The sequence below is a fragment of the Neoarius graeffei genome, chromosome 28, assembly GCF_027579695.1.
Source record: "Neoarius graeffei isolate fNeoGra1 chromosome 28, fNeoGra1.pri, whole genome shotgun sequence".
Lineage (NCBI taxonomy): Eukaryota > Metazoa > Chordata > Actinopteri > Siluriformes > Ariidae > Neoarius > Neoarius graeffei.
In genome coordinates this window covers 29,876,724-29,889,802 of record NC_083596.1, presented here as the reverse complement: position 1 = coordinate 29,889,802, position 13,079 = coordinate 29,876,724, and the positions used below count along the sequence as shown (strand labels likewise).

Below are 13,079 nucleotides of genomic sequence, written 5' to 3'. Positions count from 1 at the left end.
CCCTGTGATAACCTGGTGACTTGTCCAGGGTGTACTCCACCTCTCACCCATAGTCAGCTGGGATAGGCTCCAGCTTGCCTGCGACCCTGTAGAACAGGATAAGCAGCGACAGATAATGGATGAAAGGATGGATGGATGGATGATGCAACATTCTCCTCTTCAAGATTCTCAATAGAAGACAGATCTAGACTGATATCAGACCAGTCAAGCGCGCGCGCACACTGTCTCTACGAAGGCACGCTGCTGTAGCCCATGCAGAATGAGGCCTGGCATTGTCCTGCTGAAATACGCATAGATTTCCCGGGAAGAGACATGACCTTCATGGCAACATATATTGGGATTTTAAATAAACATATGTGTAGCACTTCCTGATGTGGGTGGAGCACAGAAGCACAGCAGGCGAGAGTTGATGTTTACACAAACACTTATTTTAGTTTTCAGCTTGCTTGCTTGCTTTCTTTCCTTCTTTCACTCACTCACTCACTCACTCACTCACTCACACATGCATTGTGGTGGGGGAGAGAGCTCCCTTTCTCTGCTCTCTCTCTCCTTTTATGCTCCATCCCTGTAACAAACAGACACACATTAATTGACAGCAGGTGGAATGACTTAGCCACTTACCTTCCCCGACCTCCATTCACAGACTGCTGCTTGGCCACACCCCCACTGCCCGACTCAGGCTGGGGAGCCGTCCAGCCTGAAGCTGACTCCCCCCCGACGGGACAGGAAGTCCACCACCACCATCTGCGCCCCCGGCCTATGGATCACCTTGAACTTAAATGGCTGGAGGGCGAGATACCAATGGGTGATCCGCACATTGGCATCCTTCATGTGGTGGAGCCACTGGAGGGGTGCATGGTCCGAACAGAGAGTGAAAGGGTGCCCCAGCAGGTAGTATCGGAGGGCGAGGACCGCCCACTTGATGGCGAGACACTCCTTCTCGATTGTGCTGTACCTGCTTTCACGCATCAAGAGTTTCCGGCTGATGTACAGCACAGGGCACTCCTCTCCCTCCACCTCCTGGGACAAAACGGCCCCCAGCCCTCTGTCCGATGCATCAGTCTGCCAAATAAAGGGGAGAAAGAAGTCAGGGGAGTGTAAAAGTGGCCCTCCACACAGTGCAGCTTTTACCTCAGAGAAGGCCTGTTGGCACTGCTCCGTCCACTGGACTGGATCTGGAGCCCCCTTTTTAGTGAGATTGGTTAGCGGGCTGGTGACGTCTGAATAACTAGGTAGAAACCTATGATAATAGCCAGCCAGCCCCAAGAACCGTCTCACCTCCTTGGTGCTGGCGAGGCAGGCAGCCATTGTACCTGCTCCGGTCATAGGGCTATAAAGCTACATCTCTTCCCCCCTTCGGCAAGTCAGATCACTCCGCCTAAGTACATTAAAAAACTGAAAGTGGAAGCCCTGGCATGCAGGGAGGTGACGCGATGGTCTGACCAATCAGTGGTGATCTTACAAGACGCACTCAACATCACCGATTGGGATTTGTTCTGGCACAGCTCAGGTGATGACATCAACGTGTTTATGGAAGCGGTGGTGGGATTCATTGGGAAGCTAGCAGAGGACTGTGCTCCCAAAAGCATAGTCAGGACATTTCCCAACCAGAAGCCGTGGGTGGATAACACCGTTCGCAACGCTCTGAGAGCATGCACCGCTGCCTATAACACCAGGCTGTTAACCGGGAACATGGAGGAATACAAGGCTGCTCCTTACAACGTTTGTAAAGTGGTGAAGGAGGCTAAACGGTGGTATGGGAGGAAGCTGGAGGATCATTTGTACCAGCAGGATCCCGGGGGGCTATGGCAAGGACTACAGATCATCATGGACTATAAATCAGCTCGCGCTCCTCTGACAAACGCTGACAAATCTCTCGCCGATGAACTGAACAACTGTTTATGCCCGCTTTGAGACGACCTGCAAACGAGCCAACATAATCACCGGCAGAGAGGAGACAGCGCTCACTGTGATGGAGCACGACGTGAGGATGGCACTCAGGAGAGTGAATCCCAGGAGGGCAGCAGGTCCAGATGGGATCTCAGGTCGTGTCCTTAAGGCGTGTGCTAACCAGCTAGCAAGTGTCTTCACAGTAATATTCAACCTCTCCCTTTCTCAGTGCATTGTCCCCACCTGCTTTAAACAGTCTGTTATAGTTCCTGTGCATAAGAAACCCCAGCCCAGCTGCCTGAATGACTATTGCCCCATAGGCCTAACATCTGTGATGAAGTGTTTTGAAAGGCTAGTCAAACCCCTCATCACCTCCTCCCTGCCTGCTACCCTGGATCCGCTACAGTTTGCCTATTGTCCCAGCAGATCCACAGATGATGCCATTTCTCACCTACTTCACACCACCTTGGCTCATCTGGACACCAAGAGGGGATCCTACGCTAGACTGCTGTTCGTTGACTACAGCTCAGCGTTTAACACCATAATCCCCTCCAGGCTGGTCCAAAAACTGTGTGATCTCAGCCTGCACCCCTCATTGTGCCGGTGGATCCACAGCTTCCTTACAGGCAGACCTCAGGTGGTATGTGTACACCACACTTCATCTCCCTTCACCCTCAACACTGGTTCCCCCCAAGAACGCGTTCTGAGCTCTTTGCTGTACTCCCTGTACACTCATGACTGTATGGCCACTTCAGACTCCAACACCATCATTAAGTTTGCTGATGATACAGTTGTAGTGGGCCTCATCTCCAATAACAATGAGTCTGCCTACCAGACTGAGATTAAATATCTCGTGGACTGGAGTGAGGAGAACAACCTCACACTCAACACCAGCAAAATGAGGGAGCTGATAGTGGACTTCAGTAGGAGAGGGACCTCCAACCCATCTGTATCAACGGGGCCCAGGTAGAGAGAGTGGACAATTTCAAATACCTGGGTGTCCACATCTCACAGGACCTCTCTTGGTCCTGTCATACCAACAGTCTGGTTAAGAAAGGCTGCCAGCGCCTCTACTTCTTAAGGAGACTGAAAGACTTCAAACTCCCACTCAAGGTACTAAGGAACTTTTACTCCTGCACTATTGAGAGTGTCCTGAGTGGGAGCATCACTAACTGGATGGGAAGCACCACCAGGAGAGGAGAGATCAGCTGGCTCTCAGGAGGGTGGTTCGCTCTGCTGAGAGAATCATCAGAACCACCCTCCCTAACCTACAGGACATTTATTCCAACCGCTGCAGGGACAGAGCCAGGAAGATCACCAGCGACCCCAGCCACCCAAATAATAGACTGTTCTCCCTGCTGCCTTCAGGGAGATGCTACCAACAGCTAAAGGTCAACACTGAGAGAATGAGGAGGAGCTTCTTCCCTCAGGCCATCAGACTGTTGAACTGTTCACAATGATAACAAGGTAGACTACTATGCACTACTGCACTTTGGACTCTAAGGATTCGTAACCGCACAATCATCACATCTCTGCCATGCTTCCACTCATTAATATAGGGTTTTTTTCTTCCCCCCTTCCCCTTTATTTCTATAGTTTTTAATTTATCTTATCTATATACTTTTACACTCGCAATGACCTAAGGTACATAAGAATTTCACTGTAATTACTTGTAATTATATGTGACCAATAAAACTTGAACTTGAACTTTTTGGTCTTGGGCCTCGGGTAGGCCGCAATTGCTGCGGTCTTGTTAATTTGGGGATGCACCTGCCCATGGCCCAAGTGGAACCCCAGATACTGTACTTCCACCTGCCCAATCGCACACTTTTTTGGGTTAGCTGTGAGGCCCGCTCACCTCAGCGACTTTAGAACGGCCCTCAGGTGTTCCAAGTGCCGCGGCCAATCATTACTGTAAATTACGATGTTGTCTAGATAGGTGGCCGCATAGGCAGCATGAGGGTGGAGGACCCTGTCCATAAGCCGCTGGAACATAGCGGGCACCCCAAACAACCCAAAAGAGAGCGTGACAAACTGGTGTAATCCAAACGGTGTGGAAAAGACCGTTTTCTCTCAGGATAGAGGAGTCAAGGGGATCTGCCAATATCCCTTTGCTAGATCCAGTGTTGAATAAACGCGAGCAGCACCTAACCGATCAAGCAACTCATCAATGCAAGGCATTGGGTATGCATCACCTTTTTCTTGTGTTCGGGCAATAGGTAAGGGCGGCTACGCACTACCACCCCCGGGGGCATTTCGATGTGGTGTTCTATGAGGTGGGTACGACCAGGAAGGGGCGAGAACACAGAAAATTCCTTCTGCAACTTGGCTACCTCCGTGAGCTGGGCCGGTGAAAGGTGGTCTCCACAAGCGACTGGAGTGGTCCGGGATGTTATCTTTTTTACCTCCAGCCCCAGCTCCGCCTTCTCTGGGACTACTGATGCCAACGCCATGGGGACCCCCTCATTCCAGCATTTTAAAAGGTTGAGGTGGTAGATTTGCAGTGCCCCGCCCCATCCAGTCGCTTCACCTCATAGTCGACGTCCCCGACTCACCGTGTGACCTCAAAGGGCCCTTGCCACTTGGTGACAAATTTAGAACTCGACGTGGGCAACAATTATGAGCACTTTGTCTCCCAGCGTGAACTCTCTAAGGCACGTGCCCCTGTCATACAGCCGGCTTTGACGTTCTTGTGCCTGCCGTAAATTCTCCTGGGTTAGGTGCGTGAGGGTGTGGAGTTTTGCGCGCAGATCAAGAACGTACTGGACTTCATTTTTACTCGGTGAAGGTCCCTCCTCCCAATTTTCCCATAGCACGTCCAGAATGCCATGCGGCTTACGCCCGTATAATAATTCAAAGGGAGAAAATCCCGTGGAGGCTTGCGGGACCTCTCGTACTGCGAATAACAGGGGCTCGAGCCACTTATCCCAATTACATGCATCTTCACTTACGAATTTACGAATTATGTTTTTGAGTGTTTGGTTAAATCGCTCTACTAAGCCATCCGTTTGTGGGTGATAGACACTGGTGCGGATAGACTTAATCCCCAGTAACCCATACAGCTCGCACAGTGTGCGTGACATAAATGAAGTGCCTTGGTCTGTCAGGATTTCTTTCGGAATCCCGACCTGGGAGATAAAGCGGAAGAGCGCTTCCGCAATACTGCGTGCTGAGATATTGCGGAGAGGCACTGCTTCCGGATATTGCCGTTGCATAGTCCACTAGAACTAAAATAAAGCGATATCCCTGTGCTGACCGATCTAATGGCCCGACAAGATCCATCCCAATTCCCTCAAACGGGGTCTCGATTAGAGGAAGAGGACGTAAAGGCACTTTTGGAGTGGCCGCGGGATTTACTAATTGGCATTCACGGCATGCCGCACACCACCGACGGACATCCCCGTGAATCCCTGGCCAATAGAACCGGGCCATTATTCGGGCTAGTGTTTTATCTTGCCCCAAGTGTCCAGCCATGGGATTAAAGTGAGCCACATAGAATACGAGTTCTCTACGGTTCTTTGGGATTAACAACTGGGTTGTTCGTTCCTTAGTTTGAGTGTTCTGCATCACTTGGTACAATCTATTTTTAATAATGGCAAAATAGGGGAAGGTCGGTGCTGCGTTTGGCTGAAGAGTCTGACCATTAATTACTCTCACTTGGTCAAACACATGCCGCAGAGTCTTGTCTTGCGACTGCTCTAACAAGAAATCCCCAAGGGAATCCCCAAGAGAGGGAGGAGGAGCGGGCTGCTCCTCACTCTGACACGGTGTTGACGTAGACGGCTCTGCGACAGCTTCTCCAGTCAATGCCACACTCACACAATCTTCCCATGACCTACTAGTGCAGGACCCACTGCGTGTTAAATATTCCATTAGGTTTTTAAATCCTGGCCAATCAGTACCCAAAATTAACAAGTGGGTGAGACGGGGACTAACCGCCGCCTTTATTCTATGCATTTGGCCCAGGAATAGAATTTGGACAGACACTAGAGGGTAATGGTGAACATCCCCGTGCACACACAACGCTTTCACCGCTTGTGCTCCCCCCATTGCCTCACCTTGCACCAGGCATTGGTGAATTGAGGTCTGATTACAACCGGAATCCACCAAAGTGTGATATGTAGCCCCTTGAATACTCACCGGTATGCGATACGTTCCAGCCCAATTGGGGGCGGTTTCTGGTGCATCGGGGATCCGGATTACAGCACCCACCTCCCTTGCGGAGCTCTGACCCTGGAGATGCTCTGATTCCCCACTGCGCCAGCACACCGGCCCAGGCTTTCCCTCTGCACTGGTGTTATGGGTGTCACTCATCTGAGGGGGAGATAACACAGACACAGGAGAGGGATAGGGGAGGACACCACGGGTGCGATGGGCCAGCTGGGGTGGAGCCAGCTGCCACCTCTATGGCAGGGGAACGGGGTTTCCTTAGGTCCATGTAGACCAGCAGGCTGTTAGCAGGGTGCTGCTGCACTGCGAGCTGCGCCTCGCCAGTCAGGAGCGGGAGGAGGCGCACTGCGTGCTGTTCCAGAGGCCACCCCCATGCCTCGGCTGCTTGCTCGAAGACAGCAAGGAATACTTCTGGATCGTCCTGCGGTCCTATCTTCCTGAGGGTGGTGGCAGCGGTGGTCAACACCCCTGCTGACGTGAGCAGGTGCCGGAATGCCTGGCGATCTTCCTGCTGGGCCAGCATCAAGGCTTCGAAGCGTTGCTCCTGCTCCTTTCGGAGGGTGATCAGCGCTTGATGCTGGTTCTGCTGGGTGGTAGCGAGGGCAAGGATGAGCTCTTCGAATGGTGAGGACTCCATGTGGTGATTCCCTTCTGTGCTCCCAGGTTTCAGCACCACTGTAGCACTTCTTGATGTGGGTGGAGCACAGAAGCACGGCAGGCGAGAGTTGATGTTTACACAAACACTTTTATTTTGGCTTTTCAGCTTTCTTTCTTTCACTCACTCACACATGCATTGTGGTCGGGGAGAGAGCTCCCTTTCTCTGCTCTTTCTCTCCTTTTATGCTCCATCCCTGTAACAAACACACACATTAATTGACAGCAGGTAGAATGACTTAGCCGCTTTCCTTCCCCGACCCCGCCCTCCATTCGCAGACTGCTGCTTGGCCACGCCCCCGCTGCCACAATATGTCTCCACATCAACGGTACCTTCACACACATTTGACTCACCCATGCGGTGGGCACTGATGCACCCCCATATCACCACAGATTCTGGCTTTTGCACCTTTCACTGATAAACTGGATGGTTGTGTTCACCTTTGGCATGGAAAACTCTATGTCTGTTTTTTCTGAAAACAAACTGAATTGTGGACTTATCTGAACACAGCATGTTTCCATTGTCTTTCAGTTCATCTGAGAAGAGTTCAGGCCCAGAAAATTTGGTGGTGCTTCTGCACAGAAGTGAATAATGTAATTCAGTTTCAGGTTGCATTTCTGGATGCAGTAGCGGACTGTGTTAACAAGGCTCGATATTAACTTTTTAATCCACTTGTCCAGTCAGACAAGCAGCAAGATTTTTCACTTGCCCTGACCATGTCTTAACTTGTCTTGACCATCACCTTTTTATTACTATGTATTTACTTGTTTAGTGAAAGGAAAGTGGTTAACAAAGTTTATCAAAAAACAGGTATAGTTATGCTAATCATTATGCTTTAATGATTTATAATTTTTCAATAAAACTCAAACTTTAACTAACAATAAACAAAAACTATCCAATACCCCATTATGGTGCATGTTTTTTTAGAACCCATTACCTGATATGCAATTTTAAGAGTTAGACAGACCCAAATTCAAAGCTTCTGTTGGAAATAAAGTTAAATCTTGAAGTAAAACCTGAAGTATAAATTAATTTAATGAAATTAACCCCCCACAAAACCAACAAAAAAAAAAATTGGACAGAAGGGTGACAAATCACATTGTGAATGAAAACAAACTAAGTGAGTTCAGCACTGTCATAAAATTCCTGTGAAATATTTTGACATTTTGTGATTGTTCATGTGTACCATACAAAAGAAAAATACAATGAATGTCCAAATGAAATGAAAATTCACCACTGATATTTATTTTATGGAGGTATTTTATAGCCATTTCTCCAATTTTGATGAATCCAAAATTATAATAATTTATATAATAAAAATCTAAAATTGGATATTATGACATGGTTATTTTTACACATGCACTAGCTGTACTCAGTTTCCCTGGAATTTCGTAAACAATAACATGGCCGGATCGAGGTGATTGAACTAGTTTTGTTGGAACTTTCTTGATGTAACTCTTGAATAATTACTATAAAAATGGTGATTCCCAACAAATATTCAACTTGTCCCATTGGACAGACAGATGCAGATTTGACCCATCCAGACCAAACATTTGGTTGTCCTGGATAGTTGGACTACCATTAATGTCGAGCCCTGGTGAAGTGTCGATGGTTTTCTGAAGTACTCTCGAGTCCATGTGGCTATGTTTGTCACATTAGCATGACAGTTTCTCAGTGCCACCTGAGGGCCCGAAGGTCACACATATTCAAGAGTGGTTTCCAACCTTGTCCTTTACGCACCGAGATGTCTCTGAATTCCCTGAATCTTTTCACAATATTATGTATTGTAGATTTTGAAAGACCTACATTCTCTGCAGTATTGCATTGAGAAATGCTCTTTATTTTATTTCTTTTTCTATTTTTTTTCTGTGTGTTTGTGTAGTTTGATGTTTATTTGAGTGTTTTGTCCGCCGGTTGTGGTGTAGCTCCGGACCTAGTTTGGGCGTCGGTTCCCTCCAGGCCTTGGTTCGCCGTGGGTGATGCCTGCGCTCCCAGCTGTGGACTGCAGTGAGCTCGTTTCTCATTTTACATCGTGGTTGTCCAGCGCTCTGCGCTTTGACGCTCGGCGTGATGTTCTGAGCGATGTTGCTCGGTAGTGTCGCGGCGGCTGTGCAGGCGGTTTGGGACACACCAGCGCTCTGCGTGGCGGAGCTTCTCTGCTCGCTTTGTGGATCCATGGCGTGGTGTTGAGCGGTGTTGCTGGCGGCGTCACGGCGGCAGTGCTGGAGATGTGGGACTTGTTTTTGTGCGCCTTTTGGTGGGACTGTGGCTGCTACACCACGGGAATTACATCCTGACCCCTACTTGGTGGACTTTTTACTTTTTATTTATTTATCTATTTTTTTTCTTTTGTTTATAATTGTAAAGCGTCCTTGGGTTTTTTGAAAGGCGCTATACAAATTTAACATTATTATTATTATTATTGACTCAATTTTTTCATGAATTTTGGCACACAACCCATCCTTGTTTGCAAAGACTGAGCCTTTGGTGCAGGCTCCTTTTCTACCCAATCACGATACCCTCACCTGTTACCAATTAACCTGCTTATTGTAGAATCTTTCACAATAAACTTTTAAGTCTTATTTTGCCTCTGTTCCAACGTTTTTTGAGTGTTGCAGGCATCAAATTCTAACTTCGTTTATATTTACAAAATACAATTAAGTTGGTCAGTAAAACAATTTAAAATTTTTTCTTTGTACTTTTGTCAGTTAAATAAAGGTTCACGCGAGTTAACAAGTCACAGATTTTTGCCTTTATTGCATTTTAGAAAATATCCCAACTTTTTAGGAAATAGAATTTGTAACTCTAGACAGTTTAATAACTAACCCTGTAGATAAAGATATAACTATCAGATCATTGATTAGAATGGTTTACTCCTGTTCGAGAGACTGAACTAATTATTTCATAAAATCATTAAATTGTGTACTAGAGCTCTTACATTCATGTTTCTTCAAACAAATACTACCAGAAAGCAATCAAACTATTCTTCCCTTAGCTCTGGCTATGTATCTAAAACCTTTAAACTAGCAGTTATTAAATCTCTGATTAAAAAAACCTGACCGTGATCCCTGTCAGCTGTCCAGCTACAGGCCAATATCAAACCTCCTGTTTATCTTCAATATCCTAGAAAAGGCTATTGCACAGAAATTATGCTTATGCCTACATAGGAATAACATTCATGAAATGTATCAGTCAGGATTTAGGCCTCATCATAGCACTGTCTAAAGCAGTAAATGACCTACTACTGGTCTCTGATCAGGGTTGTGTTTCCTTGCTTGTGTTGCTTGATGTTGGTGCAGCTTTTGACACCACTGATAATGCTATTCTCCTTGATAGAACAGAAAATGTTTTTGCAGTTAAAGGAATGGCCCTTTCCTGGCCCAGGTCTTACTTAACTGATTTATCATCAGCTTGTAGATGCAAGTGACTATACTGTTTAATTTACAAAGAAGTGACTTCTTTATGCATAATAAGGTTCTGGTGTTCCACAAGGTTTGCCATGTGTTTTCTTTTGTTGCTACAGTACGTGTTTGTTGGATAAGGGGAAGGAGATTTAACAAACTGGGGAAGTGCATCATTGGTCTTCAGAATCATTTTTATTGGCTTGTTTTTGTTATGTGGAATTCATGTGTGTGTGTGGATTATGAATAGCAATAATACATCATATACAAGGGATGCACCCATACAGAAACAATGTTTTTCGAATGGCTGGATTATACTGTTTCAAGAAAGGGATAAATAGGGGACTCCAGTTTTCAACAAAATGTTATCATTTGGCATTCTGCAAATTAAAAAGGGAGTGAGAGAACAATATGTTTGCTAGCTTGCGTAAAGAGCACAGCTCCATAAATTTATAAAGTCTCTTGTTTATGAGTCAGTGAGTTTCATGGCCAAGTCATGTCCATAACATTTTATAGGATATGTATATTGACTATACTGCTTAATTTACAAGTAAGGCCAGTTCTAAGCATCAAAAAGCTTTCCAGGAAAGGCACAAAAATCATGAAAACTACAAAGAAAGAGGTAAAGAGAGAGGAAAGAACCAGAAAAAATGTCAGGAAAAAAAGTCAAACTGATGAGGAGAAAGAAGTCTGCAGGCTCTTGCAAAAGAGATAGAAAAAGGAGACTCCATCATAAAAAAAATCAATGTTTAGCTATACCTGTGTCTCCCGTGTGTGCTTACAAGACAAAGCCAAACAAATACTCGATGCTCTTCCTCAGAATCTAAACAAAAAAAGGTCAGTGATGCAAAAGATTACTGATGCAATTGGATTCAGTGGACACATTGAAATGGAAAAACAAAAAGCATCAGTCACCACAGATCACATAAAACAAAAGGTCAGGCAGTTTTATGTGCATGATGACATCTCTCAATTGCCCGCAGAAGGACAAAGTTTTTTCCTTCTCATGCAAAGACCACAATCGGAGGGCTTCCACATCAGATCTGCCTTAATATCAACAGATCTTCAATTAAGGTATGTAAACTATTCATCATTGCACATATTCAGCTTGTTCAATGTGCTGAGTGGAGGATGTTTAGTCATTCTTCCTCTGTCGTTAGTGATAGCTGTATTTGTGATAAGTGTAGCTTAGTTAGTGCTCTGACAGAGAATATTATAGCTTTAGAAGTGCACATCCAGACTCTAGAGAGGGTTAGTTAGAATTAAAGCAGTGTAGTTTCTGAACGGGGAAGTCTGGATGCCCTAGGTGGAGTTAGCAATCCCCCAACTCTGCCATTAGAGTCCTCACAGCAGGGCAAATAGGTGACAACTCGATGGCATAATCATAGAGCCAAAGCTACCACTGAAGCTTGCCCACGGGAGCACCACTCCTCTCCACTTCATGTGTCGAACAGGTTGGCTCTCCTCTATGATGCACCTGCTGAAAAACCTGAAAGAGCTCTGGTTATAATAATAAGAGATTCGATCATATGGCACATGAAATTAGCTAGGCCTTTAGGGGCACCAGCACCTTTAGTCAGGTGTATATCAGGAGCCAGGGTGCAGGACATAGCAGGTAATCTTAGGGTCATAGGCAAGCACAGATTCTTGAAGATAGTTATCCATGTAGGAGCTAACAATATACAGTGGTGCTTGAAAGTTTGTGAACCCTTTAGAATTTTCTATATTTCTGCATAAATATGACCAAAAACATCATCAGATTTTCACAAAGGCCTAAAAGTAGATAAAGAGAACCCAGTTCAACAAATGAGACAAAAATATTATACTTGGTCAGTTATTTATTGAGGAAAATGATCCAATATTACATAAGTGAGTGGCAAAAGTATGTGAACCTTTGCTTTCAGTATCTGGTGTGACCCCCTTGTACAGCAATAACTGCAACTAAACGTTTCCGGTAACTGTTGATCAGTCCTGCACACCGGCTTGGAGGAATTTTAGCCCATTCCTCCATACAGAACAGCTTCAACTCTGGGATGTTGATGGGTTTCCTCACATGAACTGCTTGCTTCAGGTCCTTCCACAACATTTCGATTGGATTTGACTTTGACTTGGCCATTCCAAAACATTAACTTTATTCTTCTTTAACCATTCTTTGGTAGAACAACTTGTGTGCTTAGGGTCGTTGTCTTGCCCACCTTCTCTTAAGATTCAGTTCATGGACAGATGTCCTGACATTTAACTTTAGAATTCGCTGGTATAATTCAGAATTCATTGTTCCATCAATGATGGCAAGCCGTCCAGGCCCAGATGCAGCAAAACAGGCCCAAACTATGATACTACCACCACCATGTTTTACAGATGGGATAAGGTTCTTATGCTGGAATGCAGTGTTTTCCTTTCTCCAAACATAATGCTTCTCATTTAAACCAAAAAGTTCTATTTTGGTCTCATCTGTCCACAAAACATTTTTCCAATAGCTTGTTGCTGTGATCTTTAGCGAACTGCAGACGAGCAGCAATGTTCTTTTTGGAGAGCAGTGGCTTTCTCCTTGCAACCTTGCCATGCACACCATTGTTGTTCAGTGTTCTCCTGATGGTGGACTCATGAACATCAATATTAGCCAATGTGAGAGAGGCCGTCAGTTTCTTAGAAGTTACCCTGGGGTCCTTTGTGACCTCGCTGACTATTACACACCTTGCTCTTGGAATGATCTTTGTTGGTCAGCCACTCCTGGGGAGGGTAACAATGGTCTTAAATTTCCTCCATTTGTTCACAATCTGTCTGACTGTGGATTGGTGGAGTCCAAACTCTTTAGAGATGGTTCTGTTACCCTTTTCTTGCCTGATGAGCATCAACAATGCTTTTTCTGAGGTCCTCAGAAATCTCCTTTGTTTGTGCCATGATACACATCCACAAACGTGTTGTGAAGATCAGACTTTGTTTTATTCTTTAAATAAAACAGG

The 13,079-nt window shown here is 45.7% G+C and overlaps 1 protein-coding gene across 5 annotated transcripts in view; it reads right to left on the bottom strand.

Moving 5' to 3' along the window:
* mvb12ba (multivesicular body subunit 12Ba) overlaps nt 1-13,079 on the bottom strand; it is a 362,744-nt gene that overhangs the window by 4,366 nt on the left and 345,299 nt on the right. The gene's annotated exons all lie outside the window — the stretch shown is intronic.